The sequence below is a fragment of the Peromyscus leucopus genome, chromosome X, assembly GCF_004664715.2.
Source record: "Peromyscus leucopus breed LL Stock chromosome X, UCI_PerLeu_2.1, whole genome shotgun sequence".
Classification (NCBI taxonomy): Eukaryota; Metazoa; Chordata; class Mammalia; order Rodentia; family Cricetidae; genus Peromyscus; species Peromyscus leucopus.
In genome coordinates, this window is record NC_051083.1 from 64,879,061 (window position 1) to 64,893,495 (window position 14,435).

Here is a 14,435-nt window from a genome sequence, read left to right on the forward strand (position 1 = left end):
AGTCTTTTTCTCTTTTACCATATGACAAACTCATAGTTCCCAGGCACTCACTTCAATGTGTCGCAAGCAATTTCATTGAAGCATTGCATATACCTTGGGCCTGAGACCAAGTGCAAGAAATTTCACCCCATCAGGAAAATCATTGAGGCAGCTTAAGGTAATGGAAACTGGTGCTTTGGATTAAATCTGTCTCTTTCCATCTCTGTTTTTGGTGCCTAGATAATGGCTGTGAAGGGAAAAAAAACTAGAAAGCATATAGCTTGCATATTTTGGAATTAGTGAGGGAAGAAAGACCAAATTGAGAGAATAAGGAGATATACTCTATTCTGTAACTCAGTTCTAAACTGCAATCTACAGAATAGTAAAAAATAGTCTTTAAACCAATGGTCAGAATGCTCCATCAGCACTACCCAAGCTCAGAATACTCTTTGGGCTGAAATTTGGGACTGTAGCCTTTCTCTGTGTAACTCTCTGTTGTGTATTATCAGAACAGAATTTGTCAGACCTTAACCATGGTGTTGGAAATCAAATGCTAAACGATAAAGAGAAATGAGTCCCAGGCATACAGTGCAATACAGTGCAAATTACCTATCACAGTTTTAAATGGCTTGACGGTGAAAAGGGTGGGGGGGGGTAGGAATAGCAAACACAGATGACTTTACCATTTTCAAAGATCATTTGCTTCTAAGTAATGTTCCCAATACTAAGGAATAGTTAGATAAGACCCCTTGGTCCATCATAACAAGATATCACAGTGTCCTGTAAACAACACATTCATCATCTCACAGTTGTAGAGGCTGAAAACCCAAACTCAGTGTGTCAGGATTGGTTTCTGGTGAGGCTTCTTTTCCTGGCTTGTAGATAATCATCATCTTCTCACTGTGTCCTCAAATGGCCTTTCCTCTGTATTTGTGCAGAGAAAGAAGAGGGGAGGAGAAAGAGGGAAAGGGGGAGGTAGGGACCCCAGGGGGAGGAGGGGAGGAGGGAGGGAGGGAGGAGGGAGGGAGAGGGAGAGAGAGAGAGAGAGAGATCTGATGTCTCTTCTCTTCTTATAAAGATAGCAGTTCTACTAAATTACAGTCCCATTAATATGATCCCATTTAACCTTAATTACCTCCCTAAAATCCCTATTTCCAAATATAGTCACATTGGAGCTAGGGCACCAAACTGAATTTGGAGGAGGACACAATCCAATCCCTAAAAGTACTGTCAAATGTACTTTTTTTTGAAGACAGGGGATCATGTATTCCAGGTTGGCCTTGCAATCCCGACCCTCCTCCCTCCTCCTTCTGAGTACTTAGATTACAAGTTTGTGCATCCATGTCTATCTTTTTTTTTTTTTTTGGTTTTTCGAGACAGGGTTTCTCTGTGTAGCTTTGCGCCTTTCCTGGGACTCACTTGGTAGCCCAGGCTGGCCTTGAACTCACAGAGATCCGCCTGGCTCTGCCTCCCGAGTGCTGGGATTAAAGGCGTGCGCCACCACCACCCGGCTTCCATATCTAGCTTCTTTGCTGAACTTTACTAATAAGGTGTAAAGCTGAAAAAGGTTTGGTGATTTGCACATACTGGTAAGTAGCTGAGGTCAAGACTAGAACTCAGCACTGTTAAGCTATGACCTTGCATTCTTTCTGTTATATTCTGTTGTCTTACTAAATGAATTAGGGTGTACCCCTCTGATTCTGTTTTCTTTCTTAGGAAGGCTGTAGAGATTGGTATAGGTTCTTCTTCAGGGAATTTTGGTCAAATTAATCCATGAATACACCTTGGTCTGATACTTTTAAGGAGATTATTATCAAACTAATTTTCTTAGTAGATAAGGGCCTTTCAAATAACCAATTCCCTTTGAGTTTTGATAGATGATCTTTTTTGAATTAAATTTTTAGTTAGGCTAGATATTAAAGGTTTTGGTAGATTGTCTTTTGGGGAATGGTATATTTCATCTAGGTTATCAAATTTGTGATTATAACATTTCATTATTATCCACAAGACTTATAGCTTTGCCTCCTCCTTAATTTCAGATTTCAGTCATTCATTACCATTTTTCATATTTTATCTGAACTTTCTATTAGTATATATTAATTATACAAAGTAATATTCATTATAACATCTTCATACATGAGATGTATGAAGGGAAATATACTCTGTTGTTGAAATATAGATGTCAGCTAAATCGAGTTGATTGGTAGTCCTGTTCAGTATGACTATATTTTTGCTGATTTTTTGCCTACTGGATCTGTCAAGAACTAATAGACTTAAGGAAAATCTTGAAATACAATAGCAACATTGTCTACTTTCGAGTCTTGTTTTTTTAAACCACAATGAAAACCTCTAATTTTTAAAGATTAACTTTTATTATATGTATTTGTGTGGATATATGCACATGAATGCAGGTGCCTGTGGAGTCCAGAGGGGTTGAATACTCCTGGATTTGAGGTTACAGGCCATTGTGAGCTGCCTGATATGGGTGCTTGGAACTGAACTTGGGTCCTCTCCAAGAGCAGCATATGTTCTTAAGCACTGAGCATCTCTCCAGCCCCAGCTAACTTTTAATTGGGAATACTTAAACTAATGGATGTTGAAATCACCACTGATGAAGTTGGATTAGTGTCTACCACACTTCTTACTATTTCTCCATTCTAGTTGTTTCTTGTTCTTGGTCTCACTTTCCTTCTACTACATTGCCTTTGGTTAAACACAGTATATGATTCCATTTTGTTTCACTTCTTACATTTTGGTTCACTTCTTAGTGTGTAAGCTATATATTTTCCTTTTTACTAACTGCTGGAGATATAACCCATGGTACTGCACTAGCTACATCACAGCCTCACATTTACTGTTTGCCATTGACTTTATAATATAAATTCCTAACTGATCAAATTCCATTTTCAATGAACACTGCACCACTTCACAAGTATTCCAAATATCTTACAACAATATTCCCCAACTATTCTTCTCATTCTTTACAATACTGCTGTAATTCATTTTGCCTATTAGATAATCACCACATAGAATATTGCTGTTCATCTATTAGAAAAATGAGAATAGCAATGAAAAAAAACTTTGTTTTTTAGAGTATGAGAGAAGAATAAATAAATATATCAAAGCTGCCTATGCTTCACATAAACATAAATATGCACCTATTGGTAGAAGCCAGTTAAAGTATTCATGCTAATCCATTACCATGGCTTTGTTTTAAGCCCAAATAATTAGCTCTGCCCATGTATACATTTCAAGACTCCATTCAAATTTTTGTGTTCCCTATAGAATTTGGCACATAGTAGGTATTCCACACATGGGGAATTTCTTTAAAAGGATTTTCATAATGAGTGGGGTAAATGTTATTATGCATATGATCGATTCCATGTGTTTGGAACGAGCATCATGTTTTGGAATGACCAAGAAAGGCTTCATGATGGAAGCTGAAACTGAATATTACCCTGAAGAATGGATAGGATTTACGTTGAATTGGAGGAAAATGAAATGGCATTTCAAGTTTTGGGCACAGCATGAGCAAAACTGCAGAAACAGAATAAGAAAACACTCTTTCTACTGTTAAAAACAGCCATCACTGGGACATCTTTGTGGCTTGAGATCTTAGAAGACATTGACAAAAACTATAGAACTGATTAGGTATGGTTATAGAGTAAGTGCACCCAGCTTGGGAGATACTAACTAAATAACAAAGACAAAGTTTTTTTCGAATAGTATTTAATAGTTAAGCAGTGCTTCTCTGCCAGTACTCAGTACTAGGTCTTTATTTTTAACCCAGGATTTTACTTGGAGCATTATATGTACTATGAAATTCAAAATATTCATTACTCAGCCTATAGCACATTGACTATGAAAACTGAACATAGAATGATCTTGATTGTTCTTCATTAAGAGGAGAACATAGTCTGTAGAGAGCATATTCTGCCAACTTGCTTTATATTTTTAATCTAAGTAGGTGCAAACACAAGAAGCATACAGGATACCTTCTCTTCAAGTATAAAATAACATGATTTTTTTAAAAAAGATTTTTTATAAGATCTTGAGTCATTCTATGAGCTCTGATAAAGGTATATGTGTGAGGGAATTTGCTAACTGAAGTCCAAAGAGAGAAGGCAGCTTTCATAATATCATCCAGTGAAGTGTGGACCCTGGACACCAATTCATCTCTATCTAATGTTAAAAGACATTATTTAAACAACATCATACTTCTCAAAAAAAAAGTTCAAAAATGGAATGACCTTTAATTGTGTCCCTAGAGGTAGATCACTATCAGGAAAGGATGTTACAGTTGTAATTTAAACATGGGGTTAAGAAGGTAGATAGACTTGATACTCAACTATTAAAGAGTCTTATGATCTAATCAAAATGTCTTAACATGCTTTACTGTCTTATAAAGTAGATATGCAAACAAGCATATACTTATATACACATGAAACAACAGGGGTTTTGCTTCCCAGCAAAATTCCCCACCACATATCCTTCCTTTGAAATTTCATCTCAGCTTCCCAATGTTCTGGGGTTTTGTGAGCCAAAATGCCAGCTCTTACAAGCTTCCTATTTTGAAATAAGTTACTGCTCCCTATACCCAGGAATATTGATCCTGCAGAATCCTCTAGACAAAACTCAAGTTATCATATATTCTCCACTGTAAAATGGCTGTCTGGTGAGCACTCTAAAATGTATGAAACAGCTGTGAATATCACTATAGTAAATTTGAAACACCATGAAGAAAATTGAGCCATGTACTTTCAAATCAAATAAAAAAAATATCAAGGATTTCTCTGAGTTGGGAAATCATTCAAGTCTTACAGCATTGTTTTTGCTTACTATTCTTAGTAAATTCAATTGGGTACTTAGAAAATGTTGACTGTTTACAACCCAGGGCAGATACTGTGCTGTGGCTGTAAAAGTACCTTGAGTACAGCCTCTGAGAGTCTCCTCCCATGCCAGCTTCAGGACATCCTGCCATCTCAGAGCTACAGGGATCAAAGTGCAATGAAATGGATCTTAGGCTTGAGATAGTTGGGCAGAGATGAATACAGCTTGAATCAGGCCTGAACTGCTGTCAAAAGCAACATCTTGCTTCATCTCCCTTCCCTCCCACCCTCTGAGTTTAGGGTCAGTCACCTGGAACTGGAATGACTAGCAGGAGCAAATTTTTGCTCAGACAGCAAGATGGGATTTAGGAATAGTTTGTAAAATGACAACAAGTTTTTGTTATTTGCTTAGCATAATCTAAGTCCAACATTGCTGTTAGACTTCTTCAGAATTCTGTTTTGGTTTCACTTCCTTTACTTCCTATCGAGTTACAGGAAAGCTCTCTTTCTCTCTTCAGCCCTTTCTCTATCAGCCTCCATCTCTCGCCCCTCCTTCTCAGATAGACCTACTAAGCTCTCTTTTATAATTGTGGAGGAGAGTTGGGAACTACTTCTCCCCTACCAGAGCATCTATCAACTCAGAAAAGACCAATTACAATTTGACAACTTGAGGCTCCCCAGATAGTAAAGGGCTCTAAAATAATAATTCTTTCAATTAAAAATATTGGTTCCCATAAATGTTCACACCCTGTGTTTTAACTATCTTTTATCCTCTTGCATGGAAACTTGGGATATGATACAGCCTTTGCATCTAAAAATTTGAAAAACTACTTGGGGTTAACAACCTCCATTTGGCTATAAATTAAAGGCAAGTTGGAGTCACAAGTTGCAGGCCTGTGGTGAACGCCTTTGAACCAGGGCAAAATGAAAGCAGTTGTCCATAACCAGCAGCCTTTTCCAGTACTGAGTGTGACTGAAAGGCTTCCAGGGCAGACTTTGAGCAGATTTCTTTGAGGAGTCCTCCAAAGCCTTCCCAAAGGGCTATTACTAAGTCTAAGATGGTGATTTCAGTTGTCTCTGTGTCCAGCTGAAATCCCTCTACTGAATATCAACTTGATATTAGAAAATAGATGAGCTTGACTTTTACCAGCCTTTAAGACTCCTAAGGATTCTGAATTTATGTGGCATGAAACCTATCTAGCAAGGCTTTCAAAGCCAGAGGAATAAGGTCACAGATCTGGGCATCTGAAATAGGGCCTTACTCAACGTGTGACTGACTATTTCCAACCACTCTGTATATTATGTTAAGAAGAAAGGAATGGCCAGGTGGTGGTTGTGCATGCCTTTAATCCCAGCACTTAGGAGGGAGAGGCAGGCGGATCTTTGTGAGTTTGAGGCCAGCCTGGTCTACAGAGCGAGATCCAGAACAGACACCAAAGCTACACAGAGAAACTCTGTTTCAAAAAAAAAAAAAAAAAAAAAAAAAAAGAAAGAAAGAAAAAAGAAAAAAACAACAAAAAAAGAACAAAAGAATGAGCCATAAAAATATTTTAACACAATTTTACCCAGTTAATTTACCAAGGGGTCAAAAGGTTATCTGAAATAAGGAAGAAATGGGAACAGATTTAAGTCCTAAGTCCTGAGCTGCCACTATGGAGCTCATAGTCAATAGAAATACTAGATACTGAATAACAACAACAAAACCTTCTTATTGAGCGTACTGAATTTGCACTTTCTTCTAGGAATACAGGCAAATAAGACACACTTGTATGTTCTCAAGGATGGTTACATTCCAACAGGGTCAACTTGACACATTAGCTGCTTTATAACTGCATATAGGACAAGAAAACCATACTGGTGGCTGCATTGGTATCTATGTGTTTGTAATGAATGTTTCCCCAGCTGAGCTGTGAGGTCTTCAAAGGTAATTCTTTTATTTATTACATAGAGCAAAGATAGTAGACACATAGTGTTATAGATTATAGAATAAAAATCAGGAAAGGGTCAAAGTTGGAAGCATATTATCTCATTTTTCCCCAATCTGCTCGCTCTACTTAGAGTAAAAATTTCCTGCAGATTTAGTAAGATTACTACATTAGGAAAATGGTTGTGCATTGCCTTGGGGATAAAAACATGAACATTTTATGAATGCCCAAGACAATCTATAATGTGCTCTCTGCCTGCCTCATTTCTCACCATAGTAGGGATGGTACTACTGTGAGCATGCACTGCAAATCACTTGATGGTGAAGATCACATCCCATTCACCTGTATGTTACCAGTGCCTAGATCAGTGTATCTCAGTTCCTACTTAGACGTAGTAGTATCTTCTAGTGACATTGGAATAATATTACTACATATTCAATTATCCTCAGATTCTCTTTCATTTAATTTTGCCTCACAGATCTTGTAAAAATTGTCAAATAATTACATATATTTCTATATGAGTCAATTAAATTCAGCTTCCAATCCTATCCATCCTGCACCATAATTTATCTCTGTGTGTGTGTCTCCTCACTTAGAAATATATCACCTTATTTTCTGCATTACATAACTCCTGAGATATTATATATCCTGGACTAAGTTGACACAAATAAATATTCTCATGTACAAATATTTTGTTGAGCAGAAAAAGTAATTTTATAAATGCATACTCAGAGTTCCAATGGTAATTAATATGAGCTGACTGAGTATGGAGGCAGACTGCTTAGATTTGAATCCTGGATCAGTCATCTGATCAGGGACTATTTTTTTTTATCACTTTCTTCATCTGTAAAGTGGAGTTATAATTATACTTTTTCAAGTTCTGTTGACGATTAAATGAGAAAATTCATATGAAGTTTTTAAACCATTGCCCTAGTGCACAGTAGATAGTAAATATGCTTACTTAGACACATGAATTCTCGGTGTACAGGGAATCAGTGGTCTTTGTGGATCTTAAAGCCACAGACTCACAGAGATGGAAAATTTTTGTCTCGTCTCAACAAAAAGGGATGTGAAAGGTGAAGCTTTAATGTAGGGCAAGAGCTAAGGGTGACTTTAAAGGATGAAAGAAATTTGAGACTTATTTTAACTGCTGGAAGACAGACCTCAAAATGGAGAGGACAGGACTGTGTCAAATAGCTTTGTGTCAAAAAACTGATCAGAAGATGAAAGGTCATATGGTTGGCTGAGCTCAGATGGCCTCATCTCTGTGAGAGCCACTCAGCTGACAACAGATAGAGTAGTATTGTTCTAGTTTCCAGCAGTTCGTTAAAGCTGAATTTATGACACTTGCAGTGAGTTCTAAGTGTATTTTTAGTATGTGTGTTTTTCTCTACCCTCCCCCTCCACATTTATTTCTGATGTTACTTTTGAAATGAGCTATTTTGGTTGCTTCTGTAGATCACACACAATTCCCAATAACTAATTTTAACTTTTTCATCTGGTTCCAGGAATGAACCAGTGCCCAACAGAGAGTTGCTGTTGCTTTTGGAAAACTGCACTCTCCCGAAAGAAAAGTGAAGTGTGAGCCTCTAATTCACCAGACTAATGGGCCTGTAGGTAGAGTGAGGACTAGTAGGGGTTTTGGAGTGTCTTTTTTTTTTTTTGCATTCTTTTTTTTAAATTAATTTATTTTATGTATAAGGTGCTCTGTCTGCATGTATGCCTGCACTCCAGAAGAGGGCACCAGATCTCATTATAGATAGCTGTGAGCCACCACATGGTTGCTGGGAATTGAACTCAGGACCTCTGGAAGAGCTGCTAATGCTCTTGACCACTGAGCCATCTCTCTAGCCCCCTGGAGTGTCTTTTAAACACCAAACTTCTCAATCCGACTTTTAATTCAGAATTATTCCTTTTAAACTCCTATACTCAAAGTAGATTTAAAATGTCCAATTCTTCAAGGGCTTACAGTCAAAATGGACTATTAAATAAACTATTTTAATAAGTTAGTTGTCTTTAGCAAAGAGCTGATCCACTCATAAAAAAATTCAAGTCTACTTTTCCATGTCCAAGTACAAATTCTAGGTCACTTTGGTCTAAAAAAAACCATTCTGTTATCAGTTCAATTGATGACTTCATTCAAATACATAATTCAGTTTACTAATGACCTGATTCTGCCTCAAAACTAATTAATTCAGTATAATGTTGTCTTAGTTATCAATGAATCAATCCATTCAGTCAGGGAAGATTTAACAGATTGTACTCATTTCATTCGATGAATAAATAAAAATGCTTAGGACAGGAAGGCACAGAGTTCTTGAACAATTTGGACAAATGAAGTAATAAATAAATTACTTTCCTTGTATATCTAAACATATATGCATACACGTTTGGGTGCTTTTGAGATGTGGCCCAGTCCTCTTGCCTGGGTCTCACAAGTGTTGAGGTTTCAGGCATGTGCCACCACCTGGCTTCCTTGCATATATTAGGTGTGTTAAATTAAAGAAAACTCATAAAGACCTTAAAGAACAAATTGTAAGAAAATAAAGTTGCCAACAATGGCTACTCATTAACAAAAATCATGAGTTCTTAATTGCCTGTGGGGTTGTTTTTGGTTGTGGCTATCACATTTTGAAATACTCCAGTTTTTTAATTCCACTACAAGAATGATTTTTCAATTTTTATCTTTAACAAACCATTCTATAAGTGAATCTTAACATCATCAGAATGTCAAAGATAATTTAATAAGAAAGCTACCACATAGGGATATTGAACCAAAATTTCTACAGGATAAAGTAGATATACAAATATACTGTATGCAGTTATACTGTATATAGCAGATATGCAAAACTACACTAAAATATTAAATTCAGAATGTGCATAACCATTAACCTGTAGGCTTTCACTTCCAAAGACAATAAATATACCTTATGAGTATATACACATGTCATATCAAGGGAGTCTCTGATTCTCTTCGAATTAATTACAGAAGATATTGTGAAGTTGGAAACCCATATTAAAGGAAATATTCTTCACTTGATATTAGCCAAAAGGCCGAGAAGCGATTAAAGCAAATATTCTTACACCTCCATTTTCCCTTCATCGTACCTCATGAAGACCACAGGGCCACATGTTAAATATACTGAAATATTGTAAATTCTCAAGGATGCATTCGTTTCTGCTTCTGACCTCACCCCATCTCCAATGTATTACAATTTGCAATTAAGATTTCTATAATGAAATGTCTTTCTTAAGGCCTTAATTTCTCATCCTACATGACCACTAAAATGTTCTTTAGTAATTGTGAAGAAACCTCTATAATTATGAGTTCTTTTGGAATGATTAAAAGAGGAAAATGTTATGTTCTTCAAGATAACAAAAGAATATGGACATTTTCCTGCACATTATTTGACTATTCTAAACCAAAATAATAGGAATCAGGAAAATGCATAATGAAATGTTTACTAAGCTCATTGAAAGGAGAAACTGTATTTTCACCAGGAGTCCTCCAACACCAGAATGTCTGGTATACAATATATTTTGAAAATAAATGAATTAATTCCTACAAGGCATTTAATCATCAGCAAACATGAAGACATGTCTCATGTTCTCAATGAATTTTTTTTTTTTTTTTTTTTTTTTTGGTTTTTCGAGACAGGGTTTCTCTGCATAGCTTTGTGCCTTTCCTAGAACTCACTTGGTACCCCAGGCTGGCCTCGAACTCACAGAGATCCGCCTGGCTCTGCCTCCCGAGTGCTGGGATTAAAGGCATGTGCGCCACCGCCGCCTGACTCTCAATGAATTTACAACATAACAATCCATATATAAAGTAAGTGCTAGAATGGAATACACAGGTGGACTGTGAGAGTAGATGAACAGCAGTTAATTTTGACTGGAGGCATTTTAGAAAGCCCCCTGGAAAAGGCAGCACTTGCACATCAGTTCCAATTTTATACACCCATTTTGTGCCAGGAACTTTCTGACCTGGCTACTTTTCCCCAACCATTTTGATGTGACTTAAGATAAATAAACCATCATGTTTTCTTCAGTTTTATAAATTACCAAGTAATGTGTAAAACAGATGTCCTCACCTCTTTGCTGAGTCTTGCCCCAGTGCTAGCCTTTACCAGAAGGTGAAGAGCAGGGTGCAGAGTAGAGTTGGCATAGTTATACTTTTCATTTACAAAGAATGGTGGCCTGGCCTCCTTTACTCGTCTCTAAAGTCCAACAATTCTACTCAGTAAATTATACTCTCATTCCCTGAGAGTTTACATGTATCTGAATCTATATACTTCAAATACTCCGATTTTCTCCCCTAAAATTCAGTGACACTAAAGAGAGATGATGTTTGACCAACACTGTATTCTCTTGTTCTTAGACTTGAAGTACACAGGAAATTTTCAATTGGATTTCTAACTGCAATTTCATGCATAATATAACATTCCTTTAGCTGGGGACTTCAAAAGTATGATTGACACAACCTAGAAGTCAACTTGTAGATGCATGTTCCTCAGTGGTACAGTGCTTGAATTTGCAAAGCCCTGGGTTTGATCTGAAGCAGAGAGGTATAGAGAGAAGTGGAAGGAGAGAAATGGGAAATAAGTTAACCTAAGTGATATATATAAAGCTGGGCATGGCATGTAGATGTTATTCCAGTTCTGAAGAGGTAGAGATAGGCAGATCTCTGGAACTCCTAGCTGAATTGGTGAGCTCCAGGTTCAGTGAGAGACATTATCTCAAAAAGTAAGGTGGAGGGCTGGAGAGAGAGCACAGTGGATAATGTGCTTGACACACAAGTGTGAAGACCTGAGTTCAAATCCCCAGAACCTACATAAAAGTTGGACATGTATGAGCACCTGTGACCACAGCACTGCCACCAGGAGAAAGAGGTGGAGAAATGGGAAGCCTTGGCTGCTCACAGGCCAACAAACTGGACATACACAGTAGGAAACAACAGAGCCTTTGTCTTAAAGCAGAAAGCAAGGAAGACATACAAGGGTGTACTCTGACCCCCATACATGTGGTGTGGCACATGCACAACCACATTCACAGACAAGCAATCATACATATACATCACACACCAAAAAATATAGGGGGTTGAAGAAGTCACCTGCTGACTTCTATCCCCGCCTCTCTCTCTCTCTCTCTCTCTCTCTCTCTCTCTCTCTCTCTCTCTCTCTCACACACACACACACACACACACACACACACACACACACACACACACACACGCCCACATACACACTCCAAACAATAAAATAATCAAAGAAAGTAACACAAGAAAAAGCAAACCTCTACCCTAACTGGCACTGCAATTAGGTAGGGATGTTACACCAGATAGCATTAGTTTCAAAACAAGTATAGTTCCCTGTTGGCTTTTTTCATAATAACAGATCAAAAATGTCCTGATTTAGATTTTTTTAGTGCTGGTCATGGAGTCCAAAGCCTTGCCCATTGTAGACAACAACTCTGTCACTGAGTCATAATCCCAGCCTCCAGGACTGAACTGGAAAAGATGAGGGTCTAGAATAAAAGAAGCTGGTGGTAAGTGAGAGCCTTACCAGAGTAAGAAAAACTGTGTCATCAAATGAGGTGCCATTATAACCAACAGCTGCCTAAAGATGTACCAGCTTAATGAAATGGAACCATGAGGAAACATTTTGATACCCCATGGAAGTGAGAGATAGTAATAAAGGTAGAACTGAATAAAGGTACAAAAGTAGAAATTTTAAACCTGTATACATGTTTATATTTGTCTAAACTTTATTCTGTGTTACATACTACAATAGGTAAGAAAAATGACATGTTTATGTTTTCATTTTATCGGAAAGATAATACACTGAGCAATCTATTTCCTGAACTATGCATGTCTAGGTAGTGGTTCTAAAGGTTCTAACCAGTCCCCTGTCTCCCAATTACTGCATACCAGAAAAACTAAATGGAGGCAAAGCCTGTGAACATGAATGCTGTAGAAGTGGTCCATATCCTTAGAGAATCTGATAAAAGCCAAAGACTCAAGGAAAAAATGAATATGAATATACACACATTTTGTAATTTCTGGAGGTTCATAGGCTTGAAGTTAAGGGCTCCTGTCTTGGTTTCTTTTGGCACTGAGCACATTGTTTCCTTTCTTGTCTAAGCATACTGCATTCTTAGCTGGTTATTAGCAGCATCACCTTCCAGAAACAGGTTCCATACTCACTCTTGCTCTTTGCCTCAGATGTTATGCTAATGGAGTGTGGATAGTGGCTTAACTCAACTTGACTTGGGGTCCTTGGGAAACTGGCATGTTGCCACAACTGCTAGCCCTGTCTTGGAAGCTAATGTGCCATCTCGTGTGTAACAATAACACAGTAAAAATAACAGAACAGGAATTCCCTAAACCATTTTTTTAAACCTAGCACATTGACAGGCATGCAAAAACCCGACTGGAGGTGTAATTTTTTTCGCCTTCTTTCTTACGTTAATTTTTCTTCCTGATTTCAATTAGCCAAACTTGAATGGAGACATTACAGACAGTTCAACCCCACCTCAGAGCTGTGCAGACAGCTCTTGTTGCCAAGCTGTCTATCACCAAGACAACTGGGCCAATGTGCTTTGCTCTGGGTAAATAGCTCATCAGGGCCAGTTGCAGAAGGAGCCATTTTACAATGACCTCCCATTGGATCAAAATCCTTATGCTCAGCAATCCAAAATATGTTTTGAAAGCACATGGGGTTATAAATAAATAATCATTAATATTTCCACAAAATTTTTTACACTGATGAAAAGTGGCTTAGCTCCAGAGGTCGTTTGTTTGCAAGTTAATTTGAGGGATCTAGTAAGTGCAGAGTTCCTCTGTTTGTGAGTCATTGTTATTTTTTTTCTTTGCATTAATCATAAGTTTCTTCCAACATTGTCTTGTCAACCACAAACTCACCTGAAGTCATCAGTAATATAGCAATCCTCCTGTCTCTGGTCCCTTCTCTTGAAAGCATTTTGAATAAGAAGTTATGATAAACATGTGAGATGGTTGGCATTCTTGCCTCAGATGAAGCACTCAGCTGAGGTTAGTGCTTGGACACAGTGCCACTTAACAAAAACAAATTTATATGTGCTGATAAGTTCAGCACATATAAATGCGTCAGAAATAGAGAAACTCAGCAGATTCAAAGAGAGTTGCTTTTCAGTTGTTGTTGTTTTAATTTGACATACAAGTTCTGAGTTTGGGGTCTTTAGGGATCTAGCAGAGGTGGCAGACCACTGTTCTCCTATCCAGCCTCCGTTGATGCTGATCCACCCTAGGCAGCATTGTAAGCAGCCCCTCATCGCTTTATTGTTTTCTGGGCTCCTTGGTGGCAGGTGTCTGCTAATCAAAGGCTTAAGAAGGTGTGGGGTTGAGGAGTCAGCTCTGACTGCAAGGAAAACTTTCCATTCAGCCTTGGGCAACAATATTGGAGCTTTTTTTTTTTTAATGTTGTAATCAACTCTGTGCCAAGTGGGGCCCAAGCTCCCCCTACACAGCCCCAGGAATCCAAAGAAAGAAGTGTTTTCAATTCTCTTCAGAACGTCTGATCTCCCACACTGCAGACCAAATAAAAACAGTCTGGGCCAATTGTGCCTCCTCCTCCCCCCATCTATTGTGGAATCCGCCTGGGAGAAACTCAGGAAAGTTGGCCTTGGGCCAGCACTGGCCTTCCATGGCAGCAGAAAATTTCCCTCA

General features: G+C 38.0%; 1 long non-coding RNA gene across 1 annotated transcript in view; it reads right to left on the reverse strand.

Annotated features, from left to right (window-relative positions):
- Positions 1 to 620: 620 nt before the first annotated feature.
- Positions 621 to 14,435, reverse strand: part of LOC114704880 — a 37,235-nt gene continuing 23,420 nt past the window's right edge. The window contains exon 5 of the long non-coding RNA XR_003736326.1: positions 621 to 903. This is a non-coding gene — a long non-coding RNA (uncharacterized LOC114704880). The remainder of the gene's footprint in view (positions 904 to 14,435) is intronic.